Below are 16,534 nucleotides of genomic sequence, written 5' to 3'. Positions count from 1 at the left end.
GCCCAGAAAGGCTGGGAGGGAGGCTCTCCATCACCCAATGTACAGAAGTGTACAGATGTGGATAGTGGTAAGAGAGCCTCAGTTGCGCCATCTTCCCCAGCCACCCCTAACAGGGACAGCTTCTGACAAAGTAAACCTACACACACACACACTATATATATACATACACATACATACATACATACATACATACATATATACCTACGAAGGTGCATATGTATCCTGCCTTCTGACTGACTTCAGACTAACTAACTCTTCTTACTCCCAACCATGATTGCACATCACACCTACATAGCCTGCTCGTTACATTCTTGAGCCCCTTGCCTGGCTGAATGAAGAGGAGCCTTACTTTGATGCTGGGAGCAAAAGCCAACATCAGCTGTATTTTGGCAAGATACTGTCCCTAGTGCTGTGTACTGAACTCATACTCCTCTAGGCAGGAACTTCCTGGCCTTAAAAAACTGATAACCATGGAGCCTCCATCAGGGAAGGACTCTTCCACGAGACCTCGATGAGAATGGAGGCTGGTCTGAGTCCTTCCCTTCAAACACGTGTGACTACTTTGAAAACACATTTAAAGAAAAAGACATTTAATCAATGTCAATATTGATGACACTTGATGCTCACTATAAGCCGGTGCAGCAACAGTACCCAAGAGGAAGGTCTGAGCACAATACACTGCTACTTTCGAACCAAGTATTTCTAATCACCCACATCCTAGGTGAATACATCCTGAAGCAAGTTTAGTTCTGCATAAAAATACGTTAACCTGTTCAAAGGGAATACTGAAACAATTTATATTACAGAGACAGACCGAGTGAAAATTCAAGACATTGATCAGATACATAAACTGCATCCTTATAATTTATGAAAGGAAACACAAGTGAGAGAAATTTATTGCCTAATTAAATTCAGTGCACTGTATTATTAAATTCTTGGTCACGTTTACTAGACATACCAGTAGCAATACAATAGTAACCACATCTGTTCCGGTATCAATAAAACATTGATATATGGAACGAATCCTTCAGCAGTAGGTAAAGATTCCTTTTATTAACAGTTCACTAAAAGCACTTTGCAATGTATTTAAGGGGCCCACAACCAGCACCCAGCAAACCATCTCCTCTGTCAGTAGAGTTTATAAACAAAGGCTGAAACCCTAAAGTCTAAAGACAAAAGTACAAATGGGGAACAGTATGCTTTCATATGCTTCTATCTTCTTTTATTGGAATATCTGTAGCTGCATTTATCCTGCAAATATTTTAGCATGTGCTTAATTCTAACAACTAAGCATATGAATAAGCATTTGGACACTGGAACTGAAACACTGAACATTTCAACTCTGCAACTCATGCTCAGGTAGACCCCCCTGAAATCCAAATGGAGTAAAAACCAATCAAAGGTTCTGCACGTGCATTCGATCTTGTTGACGGCATTTTAAGCATAAAAATACCTGCAATGTAAATGTTTTTGGTCCGTAAGTGAAAATGCACTGCCTTGAACAACAGGAATGTGAAGTGAAGACTTTGAGGGGTGGGAGAAGGGGAAGAGGTGCAGGGAGAGAAATTAGATCAAGGGGCCTGAGATTCAGAAAGATTAATGGAGAAGGCAAGTCATGCGGGATTCTGGGAGTAGTTTATTTAATCACATATTCACAATTGCCTCATATTGCCTTATTACACACAGCCATGAGTCCTTTATTTCTTAGACACATAAGACTGTGCTGCTTCTGACTGGATAAAACTGATCTTCAACATTTCAGCATTAAAACAGCGCAACTTGCCTTTAATCCTCTCATAAAAATTGCTCACATAACAACAATGTACCCAGGTAAGAGGCAATGTCTGCCACAGATATACATTTATTTTAAAAGTACGCCTCTATTTTAATAACAAGGAAAAGCCACAGTTTTGGTTTTTTTAACTTGGGAACAAAATGTGTTCCCTCTTGATATTTTCAAGCATTTTTTTCTGGCAAGTATATACCTGTTCACTTCTCTATATCTTGCGGGGGGGGGGGATGAAATCTCTTCAGGGACTTGTTGCCAAAAAGTTGAGACTCTCAAAGGCTACATTAATCAAGCAAGATCTGTGCTTTCAACACTTCACAACTTTCACACTGCAAAAAAAATGTCAAGAGAGAATAAAAAAACGTACTCTTCTCAGGAATCTTGAAGCCTGCTAAGAGATATTTGTAGGGAAAATCTACAAAATATGATGTTTGCAGATAAAACAATTTCCCCATGTCACATTGGCTCAAAGAACAAAATGGTCCCTGGAAGTCTGACTTGGTGGTCAGCTGTCAAAGTGAAATTTAATTTAGCACTAACAATAGATAAGATCTGTCAGTGTAAGTACTCAATACAAAATCTGAAGAAGTCTCTGAACGAAATGGGCTTAATGTAAGTTGCATCTACAATAAAAATCAAGCTCTAACAAGCCAGCTACAGACATACTGCACTGCAGATAAATTATGAAAACCACCGTGCAGTTTGCCTTTTTAAAATGATTTTTCTCTTCCCTTCGTACACTGTTACTGAAGGTACTGTTGCTTTTCCAAAAATACCCAACTGCTTAGCTGGTCCTAAGCATTTGTTAACTTGCCCGCAGACGGGGCTGCCTTCTCACTATTGCGATGCTTCTTTGTCTGATCCGTGCAGGAAGCGGCTAGAGGGGGCCTGGAGAATCTCCTCTCTTTTGCTGGATTCTACTTGATATTTTTTTATATTCAATTACAGCTCAGTAACTAAAAGCTAAATACATTTCCGAATTGGTCGCCCAGCTGTCTTTCCAGCCTTGGGGAGCGCTTCAATTACATTTTTAGGAAAACAATCATTTTTACATTGAATGCAGATTAGCGATTTATGCCTTTTGCCCGAAGACTATGGCTCTTAGATATCCCTTATCTTTATGTCTGAGCCTCGCTAGTCTCTTTTCCCCAGGCTATAGTGCACCCTGACAAAGCACATGTGGCCCTGCCATGCCTTAAAGCCCTGCATGAAAAATACTCAGCTTTAAAGGAATGCGTACCCATCTCAGTTTCCTGTGACACTTCTGCAAGGTGCACGGGGACACTCCAAAGGAGGGGAATTTGGCAAACCGCGCCCCTTGGGGCCTTCACAACAAGGATAAGTGTGAAAATGGATTCGATTCAAAAGTATAAATCTCCTTTTGGGTGAAAATCAGCTTACTGGCTCGTCAGACATGAAAAGGATGTCTGCAGGTAGTTGATCAACAGGTAGATGTTATTCTAGTCAATGGGAATTATCAGAAAGGATTTGAGAGGATATTGAGACAGAAGGATAATTGAGCCTGTCAAACATTCTTTCCTTTCAATTAAACCAAAGATAACACTCAAACATCTTTTGAATCAATTTCCATTCTCCTTTCTGCTTGCTCACCCTCTCTCAGTAGGTCTACTTCCAGATAAATATAAATAATTCAGCCCTATTGGAGCATTTAAAAACCTGAAAAGAATCAGCAGGGAAATTTTTTTTTTTTTTTTTTTTTTTACATGAATTGCAGTCTACTCTTCACACAGGAGCAACAGAACTGGAGGTTCACATTAGCAGGAGCCTTTGAGATTTACAGGCTTTTTATTTTTTCTGAGTGTGGAGGGCATAGGGTTTTCTCCTCCAAGCGCCGTCACCGCACTGAGCACATGGCTCCCCCTTAACACTTGAGATTTCAACAGCAAAAAGTCTAACAAAGCCACTGCTTGAGACTGCCATTCTTTTCATTTAAAGCCAAAATTGTCTTTTTACCAATGGCACAGTACAGTTACATGTTTATTGTGCCTTCTTAATAATGTCACGTTTGCTCGGTTTAAAACGTGGGGGGAGCAGGGGGCTTCTGCAAAGCCTCATAGTAATACTATGCATTAGATAACAATATTTTACCCCAAGAGAAGTAGTTCTAGTGCACTCTGCCAATGTAATGCAATGTTAGATAGATAGATAGATACACACACACACACACACACACATATATACATCTATATATACATACATACACACATACACATACACAACCACGCGCATGTGTGTATGTGTATTATTTCTCTCTCAAGTCAAATAATATTCTGGAGTCAGTGCCTACAAATCTACTTTATTCCTGCTTCCAAGTAGACAAAAAAGCTGTCATTTCATGTTCCTTTTAAGTCAGTAAGTCTATTACGCTATGTTCATTAATATATAAAGTATGTCTGTATTAAAACGAATTTATATATTTATATAATTTACATATCAGACAGCAAAAATAACATATGTAAAGGTGTCAGAATTTCTCAATCAACAGGTATAAAAGCTGCTGTATAAATGAAAAACAAGTATTTTTGAGAGCAATAGGCTGAAGAACAGCGTGGACAATGGTAATGCATATTTGGTACTTGAGAATTGTAAATATTCTTTCGTAAAGTGGGCATCAGCTTTGCAATGTTTCAAAATGAACTCTTTGGTGAACGGAAGGTAACAAAAAAGGAACGCACAGAATATTGCACAGGAAGAAAAAAAATGGCATGATAATTATTAACAACCACATTTCAATATAAAAAGGATGCCGTTTGAGAAAGGCAGCATTCTTCAGCATGCTCTCGGTGCAATGTCTCTTAGAACCGCACCGTTCAGTAAATGTTGGAGAGACAAGAGACAGGTCTCTCCCTTCACTGGTGTTTTGAAAAGCATCTATGCTTATACAAAGGAGAAACTAATGTTAAAAAAATGACCCTAAGCAAAAGTAAGTTATTAGCCAACAGCATTGCAGGGGAACATCAATCCTTCATCAGCCCACAGCCACACGGTGCTAATCACCAGCCTGCGGATTGGGGTTTCCAGCATGGTCTTTTTTTCTCTTATTAATTTAGAGCTGCCAGAGGTTAGCAATCCATCGCTTGGTCCAGCAAAACGATGCAAGTACTTGCTCACTTGAGGTTAGATAGCTGGCTAATGGCTAAGTACTTTCCTGTATCAGGAATCACAATGCTCCTGACCTTGCAGGATTGAGCAGAAACAGTTGAAAATTATCTAAGTGAAGTTCTTCCATTGAAAAGCTATTCTGCTGAAATCAAATCATTCTGAGGAATATGTTAATTTCAGCAAAAATGTCATTTTAGGAAAAATAATGGGGGGAAAAACAATTGCATTAAAAAGATCATTTTCTATCTTGGAAGGGAGCGTTTTAATTTCAGATGAAGAGACATGTTGAAGTTCTTTTACTTTGTAAGTTTGGAAAACTTTTTAAAAGTCAGAATCAAATGAAATATTTCAATGTTATAGAAACAAAATATTTCAACTGATCTCAAAGGAATTGTGTGTAGGATGAATTTTCACAGTTTCCTGATTTTATTCCAATTAAGAATGAAAACAAGTTTTGAAATATCAGAATTTCCCATGGAATAGAAATCCTGAGTTTTGACTACGTTGAGAATCTCAGGTTACCTAAGATACAGCCTCATCTGCTGGGAGGTCGCTTGCCTTCCGCAGCTCTGCTCCTCCGAACACCAGAATTAATTCTCTTTGGATTAAATCATTCAGGGTGAAATTTTGGAGTCAGTGAAGGGAGTGGCATAACTCCCACTGATTTCAACTGGACCGGCGTGCAGCCCAGCATGAGCAAAGGGCTAAGCTTCCAAGACCGTGGAAAACCTGGGGAGTTTACTTCTGTAAGGGCAGGACGTACAACACATTTTCTTCCAATTGCAACACTCACTTCTTCAACCTTTCAGACAGGATAACATAAAGAAACATTACCGCAATTTATTTTTTCAATTTAAAAACCAAACACTAGAAAAAAAGGCAAATCTTCCATCTAGGGAAAGAGTAGAAAGAAAGCTGTGTGCAATGGTCATTAGCCATTTTGTGTATTGTTTTAACTTCGAAAGACGCTTAAATGTCACACTGATGGGTATGATACAATAACACATCCAGAACACAGCTCTAAAACCACACACAAAATGATAACTCACAAATAGTGTTGTATCTTGCTCCAACTCCACTAATAATTGTCAACAGAATTGCTACAACAGTCCACTCTATTCTAGCAATGATTATTAAACACCTGAAAAACATACATTTTTTCTCCATGAGTTAGCCAGACAGTACACTATCATTTTCAAAGGCACTATTATAAAGCTATAAAAACTCAGTATTACAAGCTTCTCCTTGGTTTATTTCCATCAATTCACTGTGCAAAGCCTGAAAGCTTTAGTCCACTTAGAGCAAAGTCTTTTGTTTTGTTTTGTTTTTGACTTACCGTGTAAGTTTGATTGTATGGTATAGTAGCTGCCTCTATGCAAACTCTGAAAATCTAATTTATTTCCTGGGTTACAGTTTTCAAGGCTGGTGCTTTTTTATGTTAGATATTGGAAATGCCTGGCAAATTATATTGATTTATTGCGACTAACCACACAGGACGTACGTATCACTGTCTACAGAAATGAACCTATTAAATGATTTAACCAATCCTATTCCTGAAATTAAAAGGAGGCATACTTCACTGATTATGATCAAGCATAATTGTTGAATTAGTATATTAAAGGTCTCATATAGCACCATCAGTCTAGTTAGTCACAAAACACTAAGTCAAGATGACTTCCTGTTTCATACTGAATTTATGCATCATTTCAATGTCAACATCACGAAAAAACAGCTTTGAAAAATAGCGGTTTGGTATGTAATTAAAAGTTACCTGCTTCTGTTATATGAACAGTACAGTATACACCTCATATTTGGGGCAAAAGTTGTAGAACTCAAAATAAAATAATACTCCTGGTCTGAATCTTGTTTCCGTAACACATATATGCTGCATTGGGCCTCCATTAGCAGTGTTCATAATGCACCCAAAGAGCAACATATTCCCAAACTTGCCAGTCCATAAAGCTGTTGCTTCAAATCCATATACCATTGCTTGATCTTTTATTCACAGAAGGGAGAAGACTTGCCGAGGTGGGAAAGAAACAAGAGTGGCAGTACGAGCAAATTCCTTCTCCTTTGGGGGGTCAGACTGTCGATACGTGCCCACTGTCCTCCACTCCTAATAGAAAAGGGCACCTACATAACTGAACACCACCTCTGGGTATGGCCAAACGTATTGTACAATTGGAGCCATTTCAAAAGGGGAGCCAAGAATACAACAGCAATTACGTACGCACAAGCTGGGGAAAATATAGGTATAGCAAACAGCTGCAACTTTCGCACTGCTTCATCCGGGGTGAAATGTAGTAGCTTTGCTATGTTCCATTTGCTCTCAGCTTGTGAATGCATAACCGCTCATACCTTGCAAGTGCTGTGCGCTCCTGATCAGCAGCTCTCCTTGTGAAATGTCCCCCTTCTCAACCGGCTCCAAATGTACCTTTTTGTCTGTGCTCTTGAGTAATCGCCTCCCTGGAGAACTCTTAATAGCTTTAAAACGGAGATGCCACCCAGCAGAGTGGCTGCAACCACTTCCCCACCAACCGTGCCCCATAGAGGTGCTTCCACTTACGGACACGAAACCTCCACTTCTACACCCCTGCTTGCTCACCCCCCAGCCCTGCCCACACACCATCCTGGACACCAAAAAGAGGATCAGGCTCTCTTTGAAACCTCTCCATGCCTTTTAAAAACCTTAGACCCATCATGTAAACTTGCTCAGTAATCCTTGGGAGGGGCGGGGAATTAAAACCAGCTGGATTCTCCAGGCTCAGCTACGCTCTGTGCATGTGGGACCAAATACACTTTTTAAACTGCCTGTTAGGGAACCATGAATCAGAAAATATTACTTGCATATTAATTGCTATCTTAACTGTTGTTAAATAGTAAGAAGATTCTGCACTGATCCGCACAAAGATTAACAGCAGAGACAGAGCTCGCACAAAAGGACTCGGAATAATTAAGGACTACCACCACAAATCTCCAGCAATACAAGGAATGTGAACAAGATTTAAACTCCACCCTAAGGGAGCAATTGGAAGATATTTATTCCATAGATGGATGATGTGGATACAACAGAGTGGAACAGATTTATGAGATTTTACCTTGGGTTTCTTTCCAAGTCTGGATGTAGTTGACTGTCACAGATACACAAAAAGGGAGGATTATGTATACAAATGCACATTCCTAAGTTGATTTGGCAAGTCATACTGCACTGTGGTAATGCATAAACATATGTGATATTTCAAAAAAGTTAGGAAAATACAACACAGCATTCAAACTACTTCTACAAAAGAAAAGCCTGTGTTGTACAAGCCAGAGTCATGTTACCCAAACAATTAATGAAAACTGTGAATAAAAAATGAATTATTAGAGTTATTTTCTACGAAGTCATACAAAGGAGTTAAGATTGTTGCAAAAAAGAGCTGCTCAGACTTAAGAGGGTTGTTGTCTACATGGAACATTTCTTTGAGATCATTTTAAGTACAAAAAGACAATCTTCTCCCCCAGCAAACTCACTTTGTCTACAAGTTTTGATAACACCAGATGTTTGCTAATGCTGTACAAACAGAAGTCATTAAAATTTATTGCTGTGAAAACCAGACACCTTTTCAGAATCTGCATTAATATGCAAAGACACAAGATGTGACCTGTATTCACCCAGCAACAAGCGCCAAACTTCTACTGGAAAATTCAAACAACTCCAATTAGACTGAGCAGGAATCCTAATTAGACCTGGACATGGGCCAAAATTACTACACTCTGTCCCCATCATGTGTAAAAAGGGTAACAATTTGTGTACAGTAGTTTAGTACTATTTGCAGAGGGCAGTTTTCTAGTGAACTGGACTTGACTTAACACCGGACTCGCCGGGCAGCATGAAAGAGTGCTCCTCACTGCCAGTACCTCCAGCATCTGACAGCTACTGGTTCCAGAGAAAGGTGCAAAAACCCTGCTCTGGGATAGCCTTTGCACACAGTGTTTCTTCCCTAGTCCCATGCAGTAGAGACTGGCTTATACAGCAAGGCATAAGGGATGGGGAAGGAATGCAAGAAGTCTTCCCTCCCTCTTTCATGTACCCCAGTTAAAAGGAAGTAATTCTTATCACCTAAAGTGAAAAGGAGTGCCCTCTCTCTCTGCTTCTCCCCAAAAATACAACTGGCCTTAAACAAAAGGAAACGTCATGCTTCTAGCAATCGTCCACCCAACACCAGACAGACCAAGCCTTGAGGGGCCTATCCTAATGGCGAGCTTTTCGTCTCTCTCCTGGAAAGAAAGCTCAAGGTGAAATTATGTCTCCTACAGAACCACTCCTCCTGGAGAAATATAGGTCCATCTTACCTATTCCTCAGGGCTGCGAATGAATATTGCATCTATGGCAACATCAACATAGAACCAAGACTTAAAAATAAGAATCCGTGCCCCTCTGCCCTGTGTTCTGACCACCCATTGCACCAAGCCAAGTCTGTAGGAGGACCTGTATCATGGCCAACAACAGTTCAACCAGTCTAGGTTCAGAAACCAGCATTATCTCAACTGCTGGTCACACCTCAGACAGAGTGCAAGTACGCTTGGGAAAGGACACCAGCGCAAGCTGCAGCCACTATTCGTAATTCTGATCGTAGAGAGACAGGCACAATGATCTGAGCACTGAAAGCTGCAACAAAACCATGGGTAAAAGGAGTCAGCCAAGTTCCAACTTTATCTCTGTAGTAAAATATAAAAAGGTCACCTTTAGTGAATTAAATTAAATGGACAATAAATCAAGCAGAAAAGCTGCACACCCATGGTGAGTTGGCTCACTGTTTATTGTATGCAATAGAATACAGGAAAAAATCTACACACTTCATTACTCACTCAGAACTTTGTACTTTTTAGTCCAACAAAAAGCCTTTCACCAATGCATAGTTCTGGTGACATCCGTGATATTTCTAAAATTATATCAGTAAAATAAAGAACAAGATTAGCTACTAAGGAATTGTTACCAAAAAAATAAATAAAATCAAGAGCATTTATTTGGTGGATCATGTTCTACGTGGTCAGTTTTATTTTAATTTTATTTTTTTAGGCTCATTTGATCAAAATGGTCTTCAGTATATGGAAGCATCAGAATCTTCTTTGGTAAAGACCTACCACTTAATGCAATGCTATATATGCACAGGTGGGGTCCTCACACTGGACGCTATCCTTATCCTAACCAACAGCCAACTGAAGATGAAGACAGAAAAAGCTGCTGCTTTTATAGATATCTATATCTACAGCTAGATAGACAGACAGATAGATAGGATATTCGGTATCTTCCTCTGCAGTTGTCATTGTTGGGTGCTGAGAAATCAGCCATAATCCTTTCTCTCTCTTCCCTTCTCCAAATCATTTTTATATTTTCTACTTAGTGGTTAAAAAAAACCCCTAACACTGACATTCTTTACTCCTTATTAAGAGCCCAGAACCTATTATCTGATTTTAATGGCTACCTACCATGTGAACATAAAAATTCAGATGACACTGCAGCTCCCCAAATGAGAAGTGCATGTTTCCTTCACAGTGAACCACAGACAAGGACCTTTTCCTACGGGATCGGCGTGGGAGCAGTACGGCTGGGGGCTATACAGCACTCTGGCTGGACAGTGCAGCATGAGTCATTTTTAATTCTCTTTCTATGATATAGGACATGCGCTCAGTAAGAAAATGCACTTTAAAGCATTAGCCCATCTGAATTCAAGCCTTTTAACTGTTTCTTTTAGAGGTGACGTTCCGGCCGCCCCAGGAAACTACACTCGCTTTAAGGAGTGTGGGACACACAGGGCAAACTGACCAACAATGAGCTAGCGGTCTGAGCACCGAAACAGGATTCGGGCCACTGCCTCCGGTGACTTTCTCAGTGACCTCAGGCACATGAGTAGGGCCAGCTGGACCTCTGAGGTACTGGTCCACCGCACACCATCCCAGGTGAATCTCTCGGCGTCATCGCGTCTTGGGGAAACACAATACCCCCTGACACATCTACACGAGCCAGGTCAGGCTGCTCCCCTTTGATAGCTTCTATTTTTAACTTCCCCATTAGAAGAAAAGAGAGTAAAATTGTGGCTAGCTCCCAGGCAGGGTTAATTCCTTACCCGTTCTTTCCATACTTTGTGCATGCAATCAAAGCAAGATTTTTTTCCCTTCTTTGAAAGAAAGTTATGTTCTCTCAGCTTTACTCAGAAAAAAAAATCCTGCTAAATTCTAATTCTGGAAGGGCTAAAGGATCGGGACAAAACTAAACAGACTGAGAAGAGGAATTCAGACACTAAGGGCAACAGCAGCTGTTATCCATCAAAATCCACAACACAATCCATGATGGTATTTCAGTCAAGCGAGGATTTAAAATACTTTGGTGAAGGGTAGTGGGTATGTACACTATCGGTCCTTGCAACAAATTCTAACTGTACAACTTCACCATCCACTTTTTTTTTTTTAATGTTCTCAGTTTGTCATTGCAAAATCTACAGAAAATCTCAAATAGACCCTCTGCATCTCCCCTGTACTTACAATAAGCTAGCCGTAGCCTCGAAAGTGCCAGGCCAGTTTTTGCCAAAGCAAGGAAAGAAAACCAGCAAGAGCTAGTATTACCATTTGTCTTTCTGTCATGACAAACCAAGATCCTGGCTGTGTTACGCTAGGCACAGTCCATATACACAGGAAGAAATAGTATATGCATCCCAAAGAGCTGACAGTCTCACCAGGCAAGACACAGACTGAAGGAAAGACGTTTGTATTATCCTCAGTTAACAGATGAGAGCTGAGGATCAAAGGGCACAATCTGCAAAACTGCCTAAGTGATGCGGGCAACTAAATCTCATTGATTCTCAATAGGGCTTCTGCTCTTGAGTTACTTAAGCACGACCAAAAGTGTTGTTGAAAGATGAAACAACTTCCTCACGGGCATATGGGAATTTGCTGGCAGAGCCAGGAGTGGAGCTAGGAGTCGGGTTCTCTCAAACCCAAATCCGTTGAGTTAACCGCAAGACTTCTCCCTCCCATCCCTCCTCGGGGCTGCAGCAGTATTTGTGGTTCCAATTATCCTCCACGGGCTGGCCAGGAAATGTGGATTCCCTTCTTCCTGCCCTCTGGGAAACCTGTTATTTCCAGCCTTCCCACTCAGGCTGGGAGCAGGAGCCGTAACTTAACTATACGTTCCCATTTCTGTAAGAGCCGAATCTTTCGCGGATTTGGATTCCAGGAGATAGGCAAGGCAAGGTGTCATCTCAGGAGAAATTTTACTGCTGCTGATTTAAAAGCCTTTTGAACACACACAGGGTTTAAAATGGAACCAATAAAACAACTTTAATTGTCAGAGTACAGTGGGCAAGCCATAAGTCCAAAAATCAATCTATTTTTGTTAAGGGCTTAACAGTACAGCTCAGGTCGTTTCAAACACCTTTTTTTTTCCACAGGAAACAGAATTTACTGATTTAAACTTGGGAAGAAAATTAGTGCTAGAGCATTCCTCTGCTAGCAGATCCAAGAAAAAAGTGCAAAATAAGCAGTTTCTAACCTCAGTAGGTCCAAACGTTGTATTTTAAAGTTATGTAGTAGTTCTGAATAGTCAAGGCAACGGTTAGAAAATCTAGCTGAACAAGGTGGTGTCAGACCCTGACTAGAAATCCACTAAATCACAAGGCCATAGTCACAAAGCCAAACTAGGCATGACTTAGACACCTAAAAGAAACCGGCACTGAATTTTCAGCAGGTAGGAATAGAAGCAGATAGTGCAGATGACAGATGAACACTGGTGCTATACACTAAAAATCTTCCAGTGATATTCTTCTGAAAAATACTCTACCTGCATTAGATTGGAAAATCCTCCCCAGCATGCAGGCAAATCTTTAAGTACTTATAACAATGGTTTTGTGTTTATAAAAAAGGTTTTAGACGCACTCCACCATGAAGCATTATTAAAACCTGTTGAGAAACGCTGCAAGTTTCTCTATTAGAGAAAGACAATATCACATAAGAAACGTACAGCACTTGCTTTGATATACATAAACAACAGGAATTTCCAAAGGGCAAACTAAAGGTGACATACTATAGCAAGGGCTACTCAAAAAGCAAAAATGAAATTTAAACCTATTTAGCCCTTTTTATCACTAGAAATAGTTTCCTAATATAAGACAATAATATTATTAGCATAGCGCACTAGAACCAGAGGCATAAAGGTCCTTTAATTGTTAAAAGGGCCTAACTTTGCAATCCTAACATTGAACTTGAAATCTATTTTGCCTTTTACTCAAAGCATCTTTCTTTGCATGTCCCGAGGATGGACTTGCTCAGGCCCTATGAAGCAAACACCCTCCCTTCCAGGTAAAGGACTTGTCCAACCTTTTGAGGTCCCTACAACTATTTATAACAGCTGATAAATATAAACGCATAATGAGAGAAAAACATTTAAAAATACAAGGCACCGCTAAGGAAAAAACCTATTTTGTTGTTGTTGTTTTGTTTTGTATTTGTGACGAAACTGAACGAGAGACAGACAGGAAGAAGAGAAAAGCAGCATCAAAAGGAAATGATAACTGGAATCTCCCCCAGGGAAAACGTGTCTTACGGATCCATCCAGAAGAGTGAGGAACGGTTAGGAAGTTCACGCACGCACCAAAAAAACCCAGCACACAAGAGAACCCAGATATGAAATGATGTACAGAATGCACCTGTCGAGCACAGATATTGAAAAGTTCTGAAGCACATAACAGAAGTGACAACTACAATATAGCTAAAGAAACAAAGATGTACAAAGGGAGGAAAAACCATGCTTCTGCAAGTAAAAAAAAAATCTTTAAAAAAGTTGCTTGAAGTTGTTACTGGAAGTTTGCTGGTTTGGACAAGGATAGACTAGGACTGATCAAGCATGCAGCTTCTCTGACTACTCAGGAAATTAGCAGAGTAGGGCAAAGGAGGGCACAAGCTGAAGGAGAAGAATTACTAGAAGGGAGTCAGCAATCTGAGCAAAAACAATTTGAAAGAAACAATTAGAACCTGGAACAGGTCCCAAATCAATAAATAGAGGTTAGGGTAGGGCACAGAGTATGATGGCCATGTAATGAAAACTAAATTCCAGATAATTCAGCACTGGGAACATAGACAGCCTTTTGGGATGCAAGTTGATGGCTAAAAGGATGTCCACAACCAACCCCACCAAAAGATGCAACATGAACCTGTTCTCACGTTTCTGACATACCGCAGGGTGCCAAGCCCACCAAGAGGAGCGGAGGGTGCTCAGTGCTACTGCAAGGTATGCAGCATCTAACAAAATGGGGCTTTATGTGATTAAGGACTTCATGTCCTTGGTTCAGTTGTTCTATATAGGCCTGATCCGAAGCCCACTGGACTCAACAGAAAGACTCCTAGAGCTAAAGGTCAGGTGTGCAGAAAATGTTTTCTCTCTTCTGTACAGATTAAATCAAGTTGGTAGCCAATTTTCAGTGAAGTTATGTGCCAGGCATTTTTTGCACTACAAAATGGTATGGGGAGGACTTCCTGGTAAATACTCAGTGCATTGTAATGGGAATTGAATATGCCATTCTCATTATCATTAATGGAACCTAAGACTACACTTCAAGTGCACCAGTTCAGAGCTGAATAACTGCAATTTGGTAATGCATTTATAATTAAGTAACATCAACTCAATTTATAATCTTTAAGAATTCATTTTTCTTAAAATTGAAAGAATCAGTAATTTAATGCAATAGGCTGCACAGAAGATTGCAATCCAACGATAATTAATGCAAAAATTAAAAGCCTCCATAGCTGTGAATCAAATGATTATTCTATATACATGATAAACTTATCTGCCGTGGTGTGTAAGTCCTAAAAGGAGGGATGTTACCATCACCAAAAAACCATCAGTACCCATAGCACTGCCTCTTGGAGGCCTTTTCTTCTGCCAGGGTTCAAGGTGCTGGGCTTCTGTCGCAACCCTCCCACACGGCCTCCTTCCATGGGAAAGGGGGACTATACCTCCCAGTCCTGTAGGGAGCTGTACAAACTTGTGTGCTATACCTACCAGTACCAACTATGATTTAATCCAAGACCTTCCAATCAAGTGATAGCCATCCCCTGGGGAAGGCAATGTCAGGGTGTCAGCCAGTCAGTAGAAGGCCTCGGCAGGGGTTTTTGGGATAGATTTCTGTTTCTCCCTGTAAATCAGGGAGAGAAAAAAAATTTCTGAGAACTGGTTCTTTACAACTGGCAAAAGGGAAGAATGAGTCTATCACATCCACAGACACAGAGAAAACTTCCATTAACTTTGGTGGGGCAAGCATTTCACCCAGGGGTTTTCGGTCGGGAAGTAGAAACTTGGACTTTATGAGACAGTTAATGAATGGGAACCTTGTTTTCAGCCCTCAGTTTGAACACCTGGGTATAAATTCTCCTCTTTAAATTCTAGGCTACAAGTTTCTATTTTTCTGAAAGACCTCAGCAACCGCAGTATGTCTTTAAAGTCTTGGTCCTATCACACTTCATTCAGACTTTTCCTATGGCCAAGAGTGAACTCTAGGATATTATGCAAGAAGCTGGAAGTGAACTGCCAGTGGCTTGGGAATTTTCTGAAGTCAGAAACGTCACTGTCACCACCAGATACGCCCTTCCCCGAGACCTGCTCCAAAAGAGTTAGCTGATCTCCCATCCAGTTAGCTATGTACATGACAGCCCCAAAGAGCCATATGCTGTTTTGTTTTTATATCAAAATCATCATTCAAAGACATATTGCTTTCTTGAAGTAACAAGAATTTCCCTGCATCTGCGAGGAATAAGGTTGGATGCACATCCAAACCACATGGGGAGGTGAACAGCCCTAAATTCCCTATTTGTCCTTGAGCAACTTGTAGTGTGGACAACATACAAGGAAAATTTCCCCAAAGGCCCCAATTAAATTCACTACAACAGAGCATACCAGTACGCTTAACTCATTTTTCTCTGCCACAGATATTTCTACACTTTCCAAGGTCTGCTTGAAGGTTTAATGAATATTTTTTAAATATAAAACACTTCAGCAAAGATCCTTGCTAAGCGAGAGTTGATCTATCAGCAAGTCAGCAGCACCCGTCACAACAGATGAGTACCCAGTTCCCTACTTCAATTTTTTTTTCTTAAGTTTGTCTATTGATCTAAACTTTGTACTCCATCTTCAGCCCCCTCCCAGGCAAGAGATACGGTGATATCTCAGAGGCAAGAGTGACGCACAGACTGTATTGCCAAAATAATGTCACTTGCACATTACTGAAAGGTTGATGCTCCTTCTCTAAATGAAGATGCAGGTCGAAAAGGGGTCAATGTTAAGCGGGTGTTGGGAACAGGTGGCCAGGCACCACACATTTCATTCACATTGTGACTATCCAGGAAGGAAGTCTGGAGCGCTCTGCTGCATTTAGACAGGAGGGGAAACACAAACAATGCCGTGGGTAGCAAGGCCAAGTTTAGTGCCTAAGGAAAAGAAAGCCCCGGCTTCCTGGTGCCCCAGCAGCGAGGTTGTAACCAGCACTGGTCCTGCATCAAGAAAGGTGTTGCTGGAGCTGCCGGTTTACGGAACTGGACCTCCAATACAAAGATCATTTGAAGGGAACTGAAAGTGATACCGTCACCTAGTTT

At 40.6% G+C, this 16,534-nt stretch overlaps 1 protein-coding gene across 11 annotated transcripts in view; it reads right to left on the bottom strand.

Annotated features, from left to right (window-relative positions):
• FHIT (fragile histidine triad) overlaps positions 1-16,534 on the bottom strand; it is a 762,024-nt gene that overhangs the window by 663,499 nt on the left and 81,991 nt on the right. The window contains exon 1 of one of the 11 annotated variants that reach the window (XM_019536734.1): positions 9,764-9,823. The exons of the other annotated variants lie outside the window; for them this stretch is intronic. The gene's annotated coding sequence lies outside the window, so the exon portion shown is untranslated. Of the gene's footprint in view, positions 1-9,763; positions 9,824-16,534 lie in introns of those variants that run through there. 11 annotated transcript variants of the gene reach the window in all.

The sequence above is a fragment of the Crocodylus porosus genome, unplaced genomic scaffold (assembly GCF_001723895.1).
Source record: "Crocodylus porosus isolate Cpor-Errol unplaced genomic scaffold, CroPor_comp1, whole genome shotgun sequence".
Lineage (NCBI taxonomy): Eukaryota > Metazoa > Chordata > Crocodylia > Crocodylidae > Crocodylus > Crocodylus porosus.
Note: the sequence above shows the minus strand (reverse complement) of the source record. Positions and strands in the feature narration are given on the sequence as shown.